General features: G+C 37.6%; 1 protein-coding gene across 4 annotated transcripts in view; it reads left to right on the forward strand.

Moving 5' to 3' along the window:
- Positions 1 to 13,113, forward strand: part of tiam2a (TIAM Rac1 associated GEF 2a) — a 324,201-nt gene that overhangs the window by 60,859 nt on the left and 250,229 nt on the right. For 2 of the 4 annotated variants that reach the window (XM_028797416.2, XM_028797417.2), the window contains exon 1: positions 6,528 to 6,747. The exons of the other annotated variants lie outside the window; for them this stretch is intronic. The gene's annotated coding sequence lies outside the window, so the exon portion shown is untranslated. Of the gene's footprint in view, positions 1 to 6,527; positions 6,748 to 13,113 lie in introns of those variants that run through there. 4 annotated transcript variants of the gene reach the window in all.

Below are 13,113 nucleotides of genomic sequence, written 5' to 3' on the forward strand. Positions count from 1 at the left end.
ATTTTAATTCTTTTGCCTGTTACCATTCATAACCCTTAACTGCCTATTTTAGATTTTAGCAGCTGCATTTAAGTTTTAATTGTTGCCTGTTTTCTTAATCAGACATTAGTTAATAATGAGATGCAGATAACCAATAAACCAGCAGCTCTCTAGCTCACGTGCTTACCATGAAGTATCAATGATAGAAAAACGTTTAGAAATGGATGAAGGGGAAACTGGTAGGACCATTAAGTTTAAATCTATCAGTATGCTGCTGCTGGAGTATGTGAATTTCCCCTTGGGATTAATAAAGTATCTATCTATCTATCTATCTATCTATCTATCTATCTATCTATCTATCTATCTATCTATCTATCTATCAAAAACACATGGATAATGTTCTCACAGAAGGAAACACTACAATGCAATTAAAATTGCTCTTGGATGAATGCAAGCATCAACAAGCCAAACAGTTCAATGCCAAGTTTCATTATCAGCATGGACTGCTTTCAAAATAGGAAACGAGTTGAAAGGAAAACCTGCAGCCACTGCAGCCCTCCAGGATTGTGATTGAGGACCCCTGGTCTAAAGGGTGTCATCATTCCCAATTTTGATTGTAACATATTCAATGTTTGCATCCTATCATCTTTGATGCACATTTTCAGTGACCATGTTTGAAAAGAGGAAAAGCTCTGTCAACATCTGATGGCTGTTCTTATTTTCCTAAAGCTTATAAAGTATTAATCTTGTATCTTTTATTTTTAACCTATTACAGTCCAAATGTTCTGCACTAATAACACCGTCCTTCAGTATCAGGGGCACATGCTTTTGCTCTTGAAGGTGTCATTGCTGTGTGCATGCATGTGCTTATCACCTTGTGAAATCATTACTGCTGTTTTGCATTTCATCACAATTGTCATGTGGACTTCTTGTCTGAACTGTGTTTTTTACAGGTGTAGGATCTTTTATATTTGTATCTAAGAGAATAAGTCAAAGACAAAACAGTTTCACCTGGAAAGCAAAGACTCAGAGTTTGGGTGTCTCTTTTAAATTACTACAGATTGTCTTTTACCTACAGAGTCCCTTGCCTTTTAGGAATTAGTTTGCCTTTGCCAGTCCAATAAAAAAACGAAATCTCTGTCTAACAATTGGTCTGCCTTTGTGGACTGTTCTGTCAAATCACACCAATAGAAAAAATGAATGTTCACACTCTAGTTGCCTCTGTGAGTAATGTTTCACCATAGGTCAAATGTGAAGAGGGAATTTCCCATTATATTTCTAAATTGTTTTCCTGAGTGAAACCAAAAAAGAAAAGTCTACAAACACACTCCATGCTGTAAAAGGATGATACACAATGTTGGTCTTTTTTCCCTCCCTTAATCACTAATGGATGGGAAAGCATTCCATGGGCTTAGCTTCAGGAAATGAGTTACTCAGGAGTCTCAACTCTGCATTAGAAGAGAATATCAAGACACAGTGTGGTGGTAGTGGATGGGATGGCTATAGCAGCTGTTCAAATAACAATATTCAAATATTCATATGGGTTGGAAATGGTGCTACTTGTCGTTTATCCTCCCACCACAGCAGTCCTCAACTTGACAGATGATCATACCTTTATTGACTAACTTTGTTCATCTTTTAATAGTTATTAGAATAAGCCTTCATTTAGCAGTGAGGTACTTAAGGTTACACTTGTGGTATGATTAGTCAACATTATAATTATGAAGAAGTACAATTCTGTGGCACATACATAATTAACAAGTGTGAAGTAATTTATTATCAAGAGGTTAGAAAATTTAGGCATAGTGTAACATTTAAGTGCATTTGGGAACTTATGTCAATGATATGAAAGTTGGAGCATTTTAATTTTTTTAGTTACCTCATCAGATTCAGTTATTACATTTTTTTTTCTTTTATTATTAAATATTTATTTGAGTTTAAATAACAGTGAGCAATATGAAAAATAATAATCATTAGGCATCTCATAGAATAAAATGTAAGAAAACAGTAGTTAAATGACCCCATCCCATCCCATTCCTCCACAAAATCTGCCCTGATAAAAAAGGTAAAAAGAAAACTGCCTGAAGGAATGGAAATTCAGACAGAATGTAAGGCTAAAAATTTAGGTAAAAAGTAGGAGAGAGTGACAAAAACTGCAGGCCATCTGACTCCACAGAATTTGCACCAGAGCATGCCATTTTGTAAGATGACCCATTGATTGCAGCTGCTGAGAATTCCAGAAGAATACAATTGAAAAATTAAACTTGCCAAAATACATAGAAAATAGAAATTTCAAATTTCCAGCAAGAAGCATTAGACACCTTTGTACCTATTGTGACACGACAAAAGAGCTTCTGCTGAAAAGAGGTAGAGAGATAAGAGGTCCAGTAAAAGAAACATTTGTGGAAGGAAAGGCATGTTAGTGTGAAAGATAGCTGATAAAAATTTAATGATAGACATTCAGAAAGCCAAGAATGGGAGGCACTCTTAAAACATATGCAAAAGAGTTCCCAGGATAATCACCTAGCAGAAATGATAACAGATGGACACACCAATGGCATATTCTTTCGGGGAGTAAAATAAGTATGGTAAGCAATCATAAATTGAATGTTTTGAAGATTGAGGTTCTTGGACAAATGTAAAATACAAGTAAAAATAGATTTCCAAGAACAAAGGGGTGTTGAGGGAAGGTTCTATTTCCAAACAGAGAGAATCAGTTAGGAAATATAAGAAGCCATTAGAGATGCAACTGGTCTTGAGGTAGAGGAGAGAGAGTTACAAAAATTGTAAAGTGAGTCGAAATAAAACCTGAAAATAGAGAAATGTTGTAAGTTTTTAGAACAGACCGTAATTTGTAAGTAAAAGAAAAAGGAGGAGGATGGAATTCCAAACTCGGACCTCAGGGACAGCAATGTGCTTCTAATACAAAAATAACAGTAAAAATATAATACAGTTACATGTATCAGTAGACTACATTAAACGTGCTTTTCAACAGCACTTTACCAAAAATGTAGCCCATATAGCGCTAGGGTGGTTTAACAACTTTCATAGACAGAAGATTCCAAGCCAAACAATGCAAAAATGACATTGATTGGTGTCCCATTGTTAGTTGTTGATTGTGGAGGGTCTGCAACTAATTGTAGTTGAAATTTATTAAACACTAGGAGGCTTCTGCTCGCTTTGCTTGTCAACCCCTCGTCCTGCGCTACACGCCAGCCACTTCACCTCTCTGCCGTTCGCGTATGTGGATTTCACTTTCACCAAACAACAAATCTTTTAATTCTTGCGGGTACACCTCTTCATTGGGAAGAAACACTACTTTTCCCTGATGGCAACACGAATTAGACGATCGACAAGTCTCCAACTTAAAGTTTAAATCTGAACAATATCTACATACTTCTGTCATATCACCTATGTCCATATGTTTGATCTCTTTTTGCTGTTCCGTTATTTCACCGATTAATAATTTCCATTTGTTTGCGCTAATGTGATCTTTATTATCATTCTTTTGAGACTTTTGAATTTTAGTACATCTCTAACCTGCTCTGCATGTGTATCATGCCAACGTTTTCTGAACCTCTTTACGATGTTCTACTTTGTCATCTACTCTTTGTCTTTTATTTCCGGCCCTGGGCGCGGTTAAATCTCTTGCCACAAACTCTTGTCTCGCGGGACGTGAAAGTGTCTCTATTCAAAAGTCTTGTCTCATCCCAGGCTAAAAAGTCTCGTCTTGTCCCAGGATTTTTTTATAGAGTAGAGAGACAATACTGTATTTTTGAAAGACGTTTCCAATGGGGAGTTCAAGTCTCAGCTAAAGTCTCAAGCTAAAATTGTTGACTGCGTTGGAACGTGGTGGAGAGCAGGTCTGGAGCTTTGTCAATAAATGTTGAATCATAATAATGTGCAGATTATGCAGCCGTGAGGTTGTGTATAGTGTGATTTGAAACAGTAAACCAATCCATTACTGATGTTGCTCAGAATGATGTTTGTTTTAACATAAATCGGTTTGTGAATTTGCCAATGCTTATCAATGATATAACTACTAATTTCAAAAATATGTACAGTCCACTGCATCTGAAATATCTCAATGAACTTTAAACTTTGTTTACAAATTTCCTTGAAAAATAAGTGTGCCAAAATTCAACAAAATTGGTCAAATAGGAGATGAATTGTTTTATGAGGAAAGATGGATAGACATGGCAACCACAGCAGGTGTGTTCACATAAAATTAATACTTTAACTTTCATCCATCCATTCCTAAAGCTCCTTACACTAATTTTAGTGTCTCATGGAGCAAACATTGGAATAAACCAAGAAGCAGCCTTGGACTGGGAGCCGGTTCATCTTAAGGCACTCACTTACACCTCCACACTTACTAACATAGGTCTAATTTTTTGACACTGGTCAAACAAGCACATCTATTTTTGAAATATTAGAGGTAGACAACAGTTTCGAGGTATGAAAGACAAGTTTCACAGTAGGGTTGCAGTTCTGATGGTACTGTGTAAAGTGAGAAATATATTACTTTGTCATTTTTTAATGCTTTAATTGTTCCTTTAATTTTCAACAAAAGGTGTTACTGATTCATCTCTACATCTAAGAAAACAATGAGTGACAACTAAATGTACTGTATGCTCCCAGTGTTTTTGTGGACTTTCATAGGCCCATTTAGTAGAACAAACATAATATTCAGCATAATAAGATAAAGGGAAAGAAGAGAGAGAATCGAGTGGGTTCAGCTTCTCATGGAGCTGCAGCACCACAGTGTCACTCATCTTGTTCAGTGTTCAGAATTAGCTATCAGAGATTCAGCAAGAAGCTAGTGAGGTCCCAGTTAAGCAGCTTCACAAAAAGGAATATGTCATCTCACAAGGTTTATAAAAAAAAAAAGAATACAACCACGTGTATTGTACATTACAATGCAGGCCCGGTCTTAGGTATTATGGGGCCCTAGGTGAAAGGGGGGTCCAGGGGCCCCCATAGGGGGGCGGAGCCCCCCTGGAAGCTCTGCGAAATGCGTGAAAATTAGACCAAGGAGACGATCCGGGGCCCCCCGGATGCCGGGGCCCTAGGCGGTCGCCTACTTCGCCTATGCCTAAGGACGGGCCTGTTACAATGCAATTGTAAAGATATTATCTGTAATGCACTCTGCCCGGGATTGGTTTCTGCCTTGTTCCCTGTGTTGGCTGGGATTGGCTCCAGCAGACCCCCGTGACCCTGCGTTCGGATTCAGCGGGTTGGAAAATGGATGGATGGATTATCTGTAATTGTCGTCTTTGGTGACTCTGAATTTGCCTGCTGTGAAAGATTCTGGGTGTCTGCATAAATGTGTGTGGTAATGGGCTAGCACTTGGTATAGGGCTAGTTTTGTTTTTGTGGTCAAAAGTCACTCTAAATTGGAAGTAAAGGAATTTGATTGAAAGTGAATGGATGGAGATATGGTTATGTCTTTATTGCCAGACCTAAACGTAACTCAATGTAACAGAAGCACTTAAAAAAACAAACAAAAAACAAACTTTCAACTATTCCAATCATCCATCCGTCCCGCTATATCCTAACTACAGGATCACGGGGGTCTGCTGGAACCTATCCCAGCCAACACAGGGCGCAAGGCAGGAAAGAAACCCTGGGCAGGGGCGCCAGCCCACCGCAGGGCGCACACACACACACACACACACCAAGCACACACTAGGGACAATCGCCAATGCACCTAACCTGCAAGTCTTTGGACTGTGGGAGGAAACCGGAGTACCCGGAGGAAACCCACGCAGACACGGGGAGAACATGCAAATCCGGGTCTCCTAACTGCGAGGCAGCAGCGCTACCCACTAAGCCACCAATCATCAATTGATAAATATTACTGTGGGATTATCCTGCACCTCCACAAGCACATTAGTTGTATTAAGAATGGGTTAGCCAACGGATGGATTAAATACAACTGAACACTGCATCTAGCAAGTATTGTATACAATTCTGTTTTCTGTTGTAATGCAAAAATGGCTGAAAAGATAATATAATTACATTTAATTGTTTCAAAGTTCATTCTGATAGCTTTCCTAGAAGTGGTGTCCAATAAGGTAAAAAACTATACATGATATAATGTTTATGTAGGACTGTTGCTTTACTGTAGTTTTTATAAAAACAAAGGAAACGTAGCGCTATAGAAATGTATAAATAGTGAACCGTGAGTTTATTGCATTGATCGCATTTCTCCATTTTTTTAAGATTAAGGTTGAATCATCGGAGTGGGAGGGTGTGGCACTTATAAGTCATGTTGACTCCCCTTTATGGCAATAAACTCACGGCCGCCGCTTAAACGGGATCTATAATAAACTTTCTTTATAATCCACAAGAATGCTTTCTTTCTGAGCTGCCGTAATGCAGAGAACAATAACAAAGCAGGCCCTTTAAAGAAGTAGACACGCCTATACTTACATTGATTGGCCTCCAGCGATGATTATGCAAATAGTATTCGAACCCAGCGAATGCCGTAGGTGGATTTTCTGTTTAATAAGTAAGGAGGCGGAGCTTTTACCTTCGTCATTTTCTCCTTCGAAATGAGTTGCTAATGTTCAAGTCTGAGTCGTACGGAGAAAGCGGAGTCCTCTTTAGTGTGGAACAAGCCAAACAATGGAAAAGAGTAATTAACTTGCAGCGCTGACAATATACGTATTGAGAAGGTTAAAAGAAAACGCTAAAAGTGGACACGCAGCTATAAGACTCGTGGTTTTAAGTGTAATTTTGGCTTAATGTAATGCTAATAAGAGGGTGAGTAGTTGACAATAACTTTTTTCCCCCTTAGTTCTTTCGTTGACCGGAGAGAGGCTAATGCTAGATGTTGCGTGTCTACTTTGTCTGGCTTGAACACTGATGAGGTTATTTTGGGGAAATGTAAGCCGCCACGCGCACAAGTTCTCGTCAGGAAAGTTAAAACTTTAATTTGTAATTCTGTGCTTGTTTGTGTAATGTGGGATGGTTGTTTTAGTCGCAACACGCACATCTTAGCTTCAGAAAAGTTGTGACTTTATTTTTTAATTCTTTGTCGGCAGTCCCATCTGAGTTTAGACAAAGCGGTTATTCTTACTTTTTGTTTTAATTGTTCCGGCTTCTGTCCAGGTTTTAGACTTGGTGTAGATTTCTTAGCGTTACAGCTGTTGCGGCTGCTCTCGAACAATGATATTACCATTTCAATGCGTGCCATTGATCCATCCCGTCTCGCAATGACACATTTGGAATGCCTGGTCAGGTCCGATTGTGCTGCGCAAGCTGGCTGCTTGTTTTATTTGTAATAAGCGTGCGATCGATGCCTTGTGCGGAATTACAGATTGTGCCTGCTGTAGAACGTGGCAGACTGGAGCGCGATTTGGATTTAGCGGTATTGGTAGAAAGATGATGGGGGGGGGGGGGGGGGGGCACTGTTCAGTTAAGGATTAATGGATGTTTTTTGGACTGAAAGTCGTGCCAGTCTTCTACTGTGGTATTCGCCGAGAACACCATCACAAAACCCCGTAACCGCGAGATATCTTCATCAAGGTTTTGGTTGATAAATACGGTGAATCGTCCAGTGCTAGGTGATAGGGAGTTTAATCCTGTAGAACATACTAACCAAAGGTAAACTTTGATTAAAGAATCAATTGTTAAATTTTATACAAACCTGGCATTTCTCAAATTCACCATGCTTTATGTGCATCTTACTTTTCATTGCATTCATTCTGAATGTTTCTAAATCTTTTTTATTTATCAGACTCAATTCGCTTAGCGCCTTTCTAGGTGTATGAGCGCCCCAGAGCATGATATACCAAAGTGCACTTATTATTCAGTTGCACATGGCCACACCTTGAGTCTTTTGGGAGCGGTTTTCAGTCCAACTCCCAAGTCACATCGTTGCGCTGCCTGTTATATTCTTACAGTATATTTGACTTTGACATAGAAAGAGATTTCCTTCAGTGTTACAATAGGAGCGGTGTAAAACAGACGAATTGAATGTTATTTCTTAAATGTGTTTATTAGCTACTAACAAAAATGATGCTGTAAGACTTTTTCATTATTGATGAAAGGTTTCATCTTAATTTCTGAATTTTTGGCACAGAATGACTTGAACACGTTCAGTAACCCATCTAAATAGGGGGTTGGTGTGATGAATCTTGATATGGTGAAACCCAAGCAAAGCCTTTGTTAAAGTCTTGTTATGTAGTAATAAATAATGAATAGATACGCTATATGTAGCCCCTATTCCAAAGTGCTCTTGGTACTGTCAGCCACATTGATGCCATAGTTAACATCTTGTTACGCAGGAGTGATTGTAGATGCAGTTGAGGTAGCCTTATATTCTAAAGTGTCACCGTCTTTTCTTGCTCTGCAAACCCTTGACAGTACTGCCACATAACTCCAATGTGCATAAACTGTTACTGAGTATGAGCTTCCCAGTGCGATATTTAACTTTTTAATCGTTTAAGACATGCCATATGTTGGAAATCTACTGATGAATAATGCATCAGTCTGGTCTTTAGGAGCCAGCGCACTGAAATGTGGCAGTTGGAAAAATTAAGTTGATTCGTGGCTTTTATTTACTTGGTTTTGTTTGTACTATTCTGAAGCCTTTTTTGTAGTCCTAAGGGATTCTTTTTCACGTTGAACTTCCACATGAAAAACAGGATCAGTTTCAGTTTAGAGGCGGCTAATGTCTTGAAAACTTGCATTTGCCAGAAAGGAAATTCTTTTTCGGAAACCCATCATGGCAGGAGACCAAAACGTCTCATAATTACATCACTGAGATTGCATCACCATAAATTGAAAAGGAACTTGCAATTTAGGGTTGAAAACTGCTATGGACAGCCTATAATCTGATCTATGCTATGTCCTTAAGAAATGGATATTGTTTATGTTTTATATTGGAGACTTTATTGGAATATGGCAGTCTGTGTCTAAATGCACATTCCTTTAGTGATACAAATTGTTCTTTATGAGAGAATGAGATGCCTGTGTTTTCCACTTATTTATGTCTAAGTCATGGTCAATTGTGTGTCTACATTTACAAATACTGTGAATGCTAGCTTTGTTGGTGTGAAAATGATTACAGCAAAGCTCAGTTTTAAAGCAGCATTTAGTAATGTTACCAAGGTGATTTAAAGTTGATTCATTCAAAGCTTAAAACTTCTAAAAATCTCAACTCTCCGTTAGCATCAAATCCTAAAATTAGTGCTGCCTCAGTACAAAGTGGATTTGAAAACATCTCTACCCCAAAAAAAGTTACTAATGACTTTTACTCACTCAAAAACTGCATTTACTTCAGTTAATTTGTGTTTTTTTTCTTGTTTCCTCTGTTTTTTTATTTCAGAAAATGCTTAATGTTGATTGTTTATTGTTGTATTAAACTTAATGATGTTATACCAGTGGACAACATTGTCAGCGTTTTTAAATATCCAGGCCTATGCACGGATAAAAAATGTAGTGTAATCAGATACAGATTTATTGTCACATGTGACACACTTCCAGGTCACTGAATTGATTGGCAGTGCTTCAAGATGTCTTCCCCCCATTTCTAACTCTGCTGATTTTAGCAAGGGGACACGCTGTTCAAGTTGCGCTTGGTTCACAAAGGGAGACCCCAAACCTCACTTCTGCTTCAAAAGTCTGTGGATCCTCGAGGAACTTAAAAAGGTGAAACTGGGTCCAAAGGCCACAAAGGTTGAAAAACACTGCTTTAATATAAACACTAATCCAGCAATGACAATGAAGTTGTTATTCCAAAGTGGTTGAGGAAAAAACAATGCAGCAGTTACATGCCACATTTGTTGATGCTCTTGTTTAAACTTTGTGAGCTGATGAAATTCTCTAGAAGTGCAGTGGCTGATGTGAATCGTTGTCTTGGGGTTGGGGTAATACATATTAAATACTTTTCTTACTGGATAAGTTGCACAAAATTGACTATGTTCATAGTCACTGTGCCTGCCAAGTACTTCCTAAATGCATCTTCTTTGGTGCTTTGCCAAACCTTGCTCCTTTTCACTTCGTCTTTATAGACAGTCTACATCTGCATGAACTGGCATGTCCGATGCAGTGCGTTACAATGTCTTACTCTCTAGAGCATTATTAACAAATAAAAAACACACATGGTGGCTAATCTTTTTATTTTTATGTTTTTGCAACTTCACCAAGTTTCAATCAAATCCACCAAGGCATTTTTAAGTATTTCTCTTTTGGAAGTTTTTTGATATGTTGATATTTCAAAATGTCATTTAAGGGATACCTACTGCCCTAGCCTGCTAAATTTCAGCTTTTTGGCTTAATGAGAAGTAGTATTTTTGCAAGTGAGGGATTGAATCAGTCAACTTTGCATTTTCTACCTATCTACCTACCTACCTACCTGGTGGTGTTTGAGTCAGCTTCTGTATGTGAATTTCCCCTTGGGATTAATAAAGTATCTAGCTAGCTAGCTAAGGGTTATTTAGATTAATCAGTTTAGAGGTAAGATGGTTAACGTTGACCCGTGACAGTGAAAATAGTAAATCCAGTCCATGTTTATCACAAGTCTTTTTTGTATTTGTTCCAGTGCAGCCAGTATTTCATCAGTCTAATTAGGTAATTAAAGGTAGAGGATGAATGGATGTGTATATGCAAACTGTCTATGAATTGAAACAGGTAAACTGACAATCCAAATTATGTATTGAAAATTAAATATTAAGTTTGTGGATTTGTTAGTTAATTGAAAGCTGCTGTGGTAGTGCATTGGACAGCATTGCAACCTCGAAGTGTTTGGGTTCTGGTTAGAGTCAAAGCTAGCAAGCTTTCATTGTAAAGATTGCATGTTCCGTCTGGACTCCTCTTGAGTTCCTCTGTGGATGTCAGGATCTCTCCAAAGACATTTTGCCAGGTTGACTGGAGTGTCCAAATCTGGTATCTGCTGTGGATGTATGTACCATGCAGTAGGCTAGCCTAGTATTGCTAAAGAAACAGTTTTGTTTTATGGTTTTTCCTTTGGAACTTGCCACTTCAGTCAGTCCAGGAGGGTTTATCACTGTTAATGTTTTAATCACATACATGCTAATAAATAGTTTTTCCAAATTCCTTGTAGCATATCCTGTATAAACGAAATGATCACATTCTTCTAGCCCATAGTTTGTCAAATGCCAAATACAATTTGGAATTTTTTAATCCTTTAGTTGATTTTTTTTTATTCTTTTTGTACTATCCTTCTAAGATGGATTGAAATCAAAGTAATCAACGTAAACCTCAGTGTTAATGTTTGCAGTGCACTATCTATTGGAATTCATTTTGTAATGCATGTAGGAATAAAATGCATTGCGTTTGTCATTTCAACATATGGTGCATCACAGACATCGTGATGCAACATCTGTTGGAATAACAAATGCAATGCAAATGTCTCTTACATGCCATTTGGTATGGGATTTGTAAAAGCAGTGTTAATGATGTGCCATCTGTTGGAATGACAAATGCAATGCATTTTATTGCTGCAGATGTTGGTGATGCACATTATTTTGGAATAACAAACATAGCAGCCGGGTGGACACAGATAAACAGACTCAATGACACTTATCTTTTTACTGAGGTTATAGTACTTCATAGTTTCAAAGTCCTGGGTTTGAATCTTGAACCTTATTTCTGTCAGTGTGGAGTAGTGTTACACTGTATACTGCTATTGAAAAGGTATTGAAAAAACAAATTTTTATTGCAGTGCTATACTAGCTTTGTTAATTTCAGTACCTGAAAAAAATTGTTGTGTGCAGGCACAGCCCACTCTGTAGCATATTACCTGCTCTTCTTCATAATTTCAGTTAAATTTCTTGCTTGATTCACCAACAGGGAGTTTGAACCTACCCACTCTCTCTACAAAGCATTACCTATTTAGTCAAATGCACAGCTTAGCACGGAAACATATGATTGTGCAAGCCGGGGGAACAAAAAGCAGCTTAGTACCATTTTTATTATCCATGCAACACTAGTGTGGAGTTGTATGCTCTGCTTGTGTCTGTGTGGATTTTTCTTTGCTTCTCCTTCACATTATACGTGAAGCCCATATGTGCTTTATTTTTGTAGTTTCAGATTTTAACTGTTAAAGTGAGTTTTGTTTTTTTTAACATTCTGTACAAATTGAATCGTGTTGAACCAATAATTATGTTTTATGAAACAGAAAGAGGTCTCCAGTTGTTTATTTATTGTTAGTGGTTCTGGGTATCTACAAGTTTTTAAAGATTAAATCAAGAAAGAAATAGTCCCAACATTTTACTATATCCATTTGTTTGTTCTTCTCTGAAAGTATTGCTGTCAACGTAAAAGGTTTCTTTGAGCCTGCAAGTAAAGCTTACTTTTTGTATTTACACAGTTGCATTGTTTGGTTGATTATTTTTGAATGCAAATTCAATATTTTAAAAAGGAAAACATGTGTAAATTTCTGTTGTAGACATAGCCAGGGTCTGGATGTGGGTGTAAGGTTGTTGTATCTATGAGAACATATGCTGTAAAGAATGGAAACTGTAGTTTACTTGGTGTTCAAATATTGTGTTGATTTTTATTACATTTTGTGCAATTTTATTAATTTAAGGGTACTTTAATAGCAGTCTTGCAAATTCAGTGACAGTCGTGAATCCTATCTGCATTCAAAACTTAGAGCACAGCCAATGAGACGGTCATTTTTGAAGAAATTGAATCCCCTACAGCTAACTGTTCGTTCAGGAAGTAAGTCATTTAAATAAGACTGCATGTCTACAGATGGAAAAAAGAAGCCAATATGAAAATGTTTCATGTGTAGCCTTACGAGGCTTCCCCCCTTGTAAATGCTTAGACAGTTTAAAGTCATTTACTGCCCACGGAAAGGCTTGCTATTTGGTAGCCCATTGTGGATTAATAGATGTTCCCTTGCACCCGGGATAACTCTCTGTAATGAGAAAGTATTGCTTTATCTACAGTATGTGTTATTGCTTAAACTGTTTAAGTTTATGTCAAAAATCAATACATATCATTTGCCTTAAATCATTAGCTGTAGTCTGCTGCTCTTTATTTACCTTATTACTGTGAACTGAACTTTTTATGCTTCCATGATGTACAGTAAAAGAGAGTATCTAAAATAAATATTGATTGATTTTGTTATTCCAGGAAACAGTGGTTCTGTTGCTC

The sequence above is a fragment of the Erpetoichthys calabaricus genome, chromosome 3, assembly GCF_900747795.2.
Source record: "Erpetoichthys calabaricus chromosome 3, fErpCal1.3, whole genome shotgun sequence".
Taxonomy (NCBI): Eukaryota; Metazoa; Chordata; class Cladistia; order Polypteriformes; family Polypteridae; genus Erpetoichthys; species Erpetoichthys calabaricus.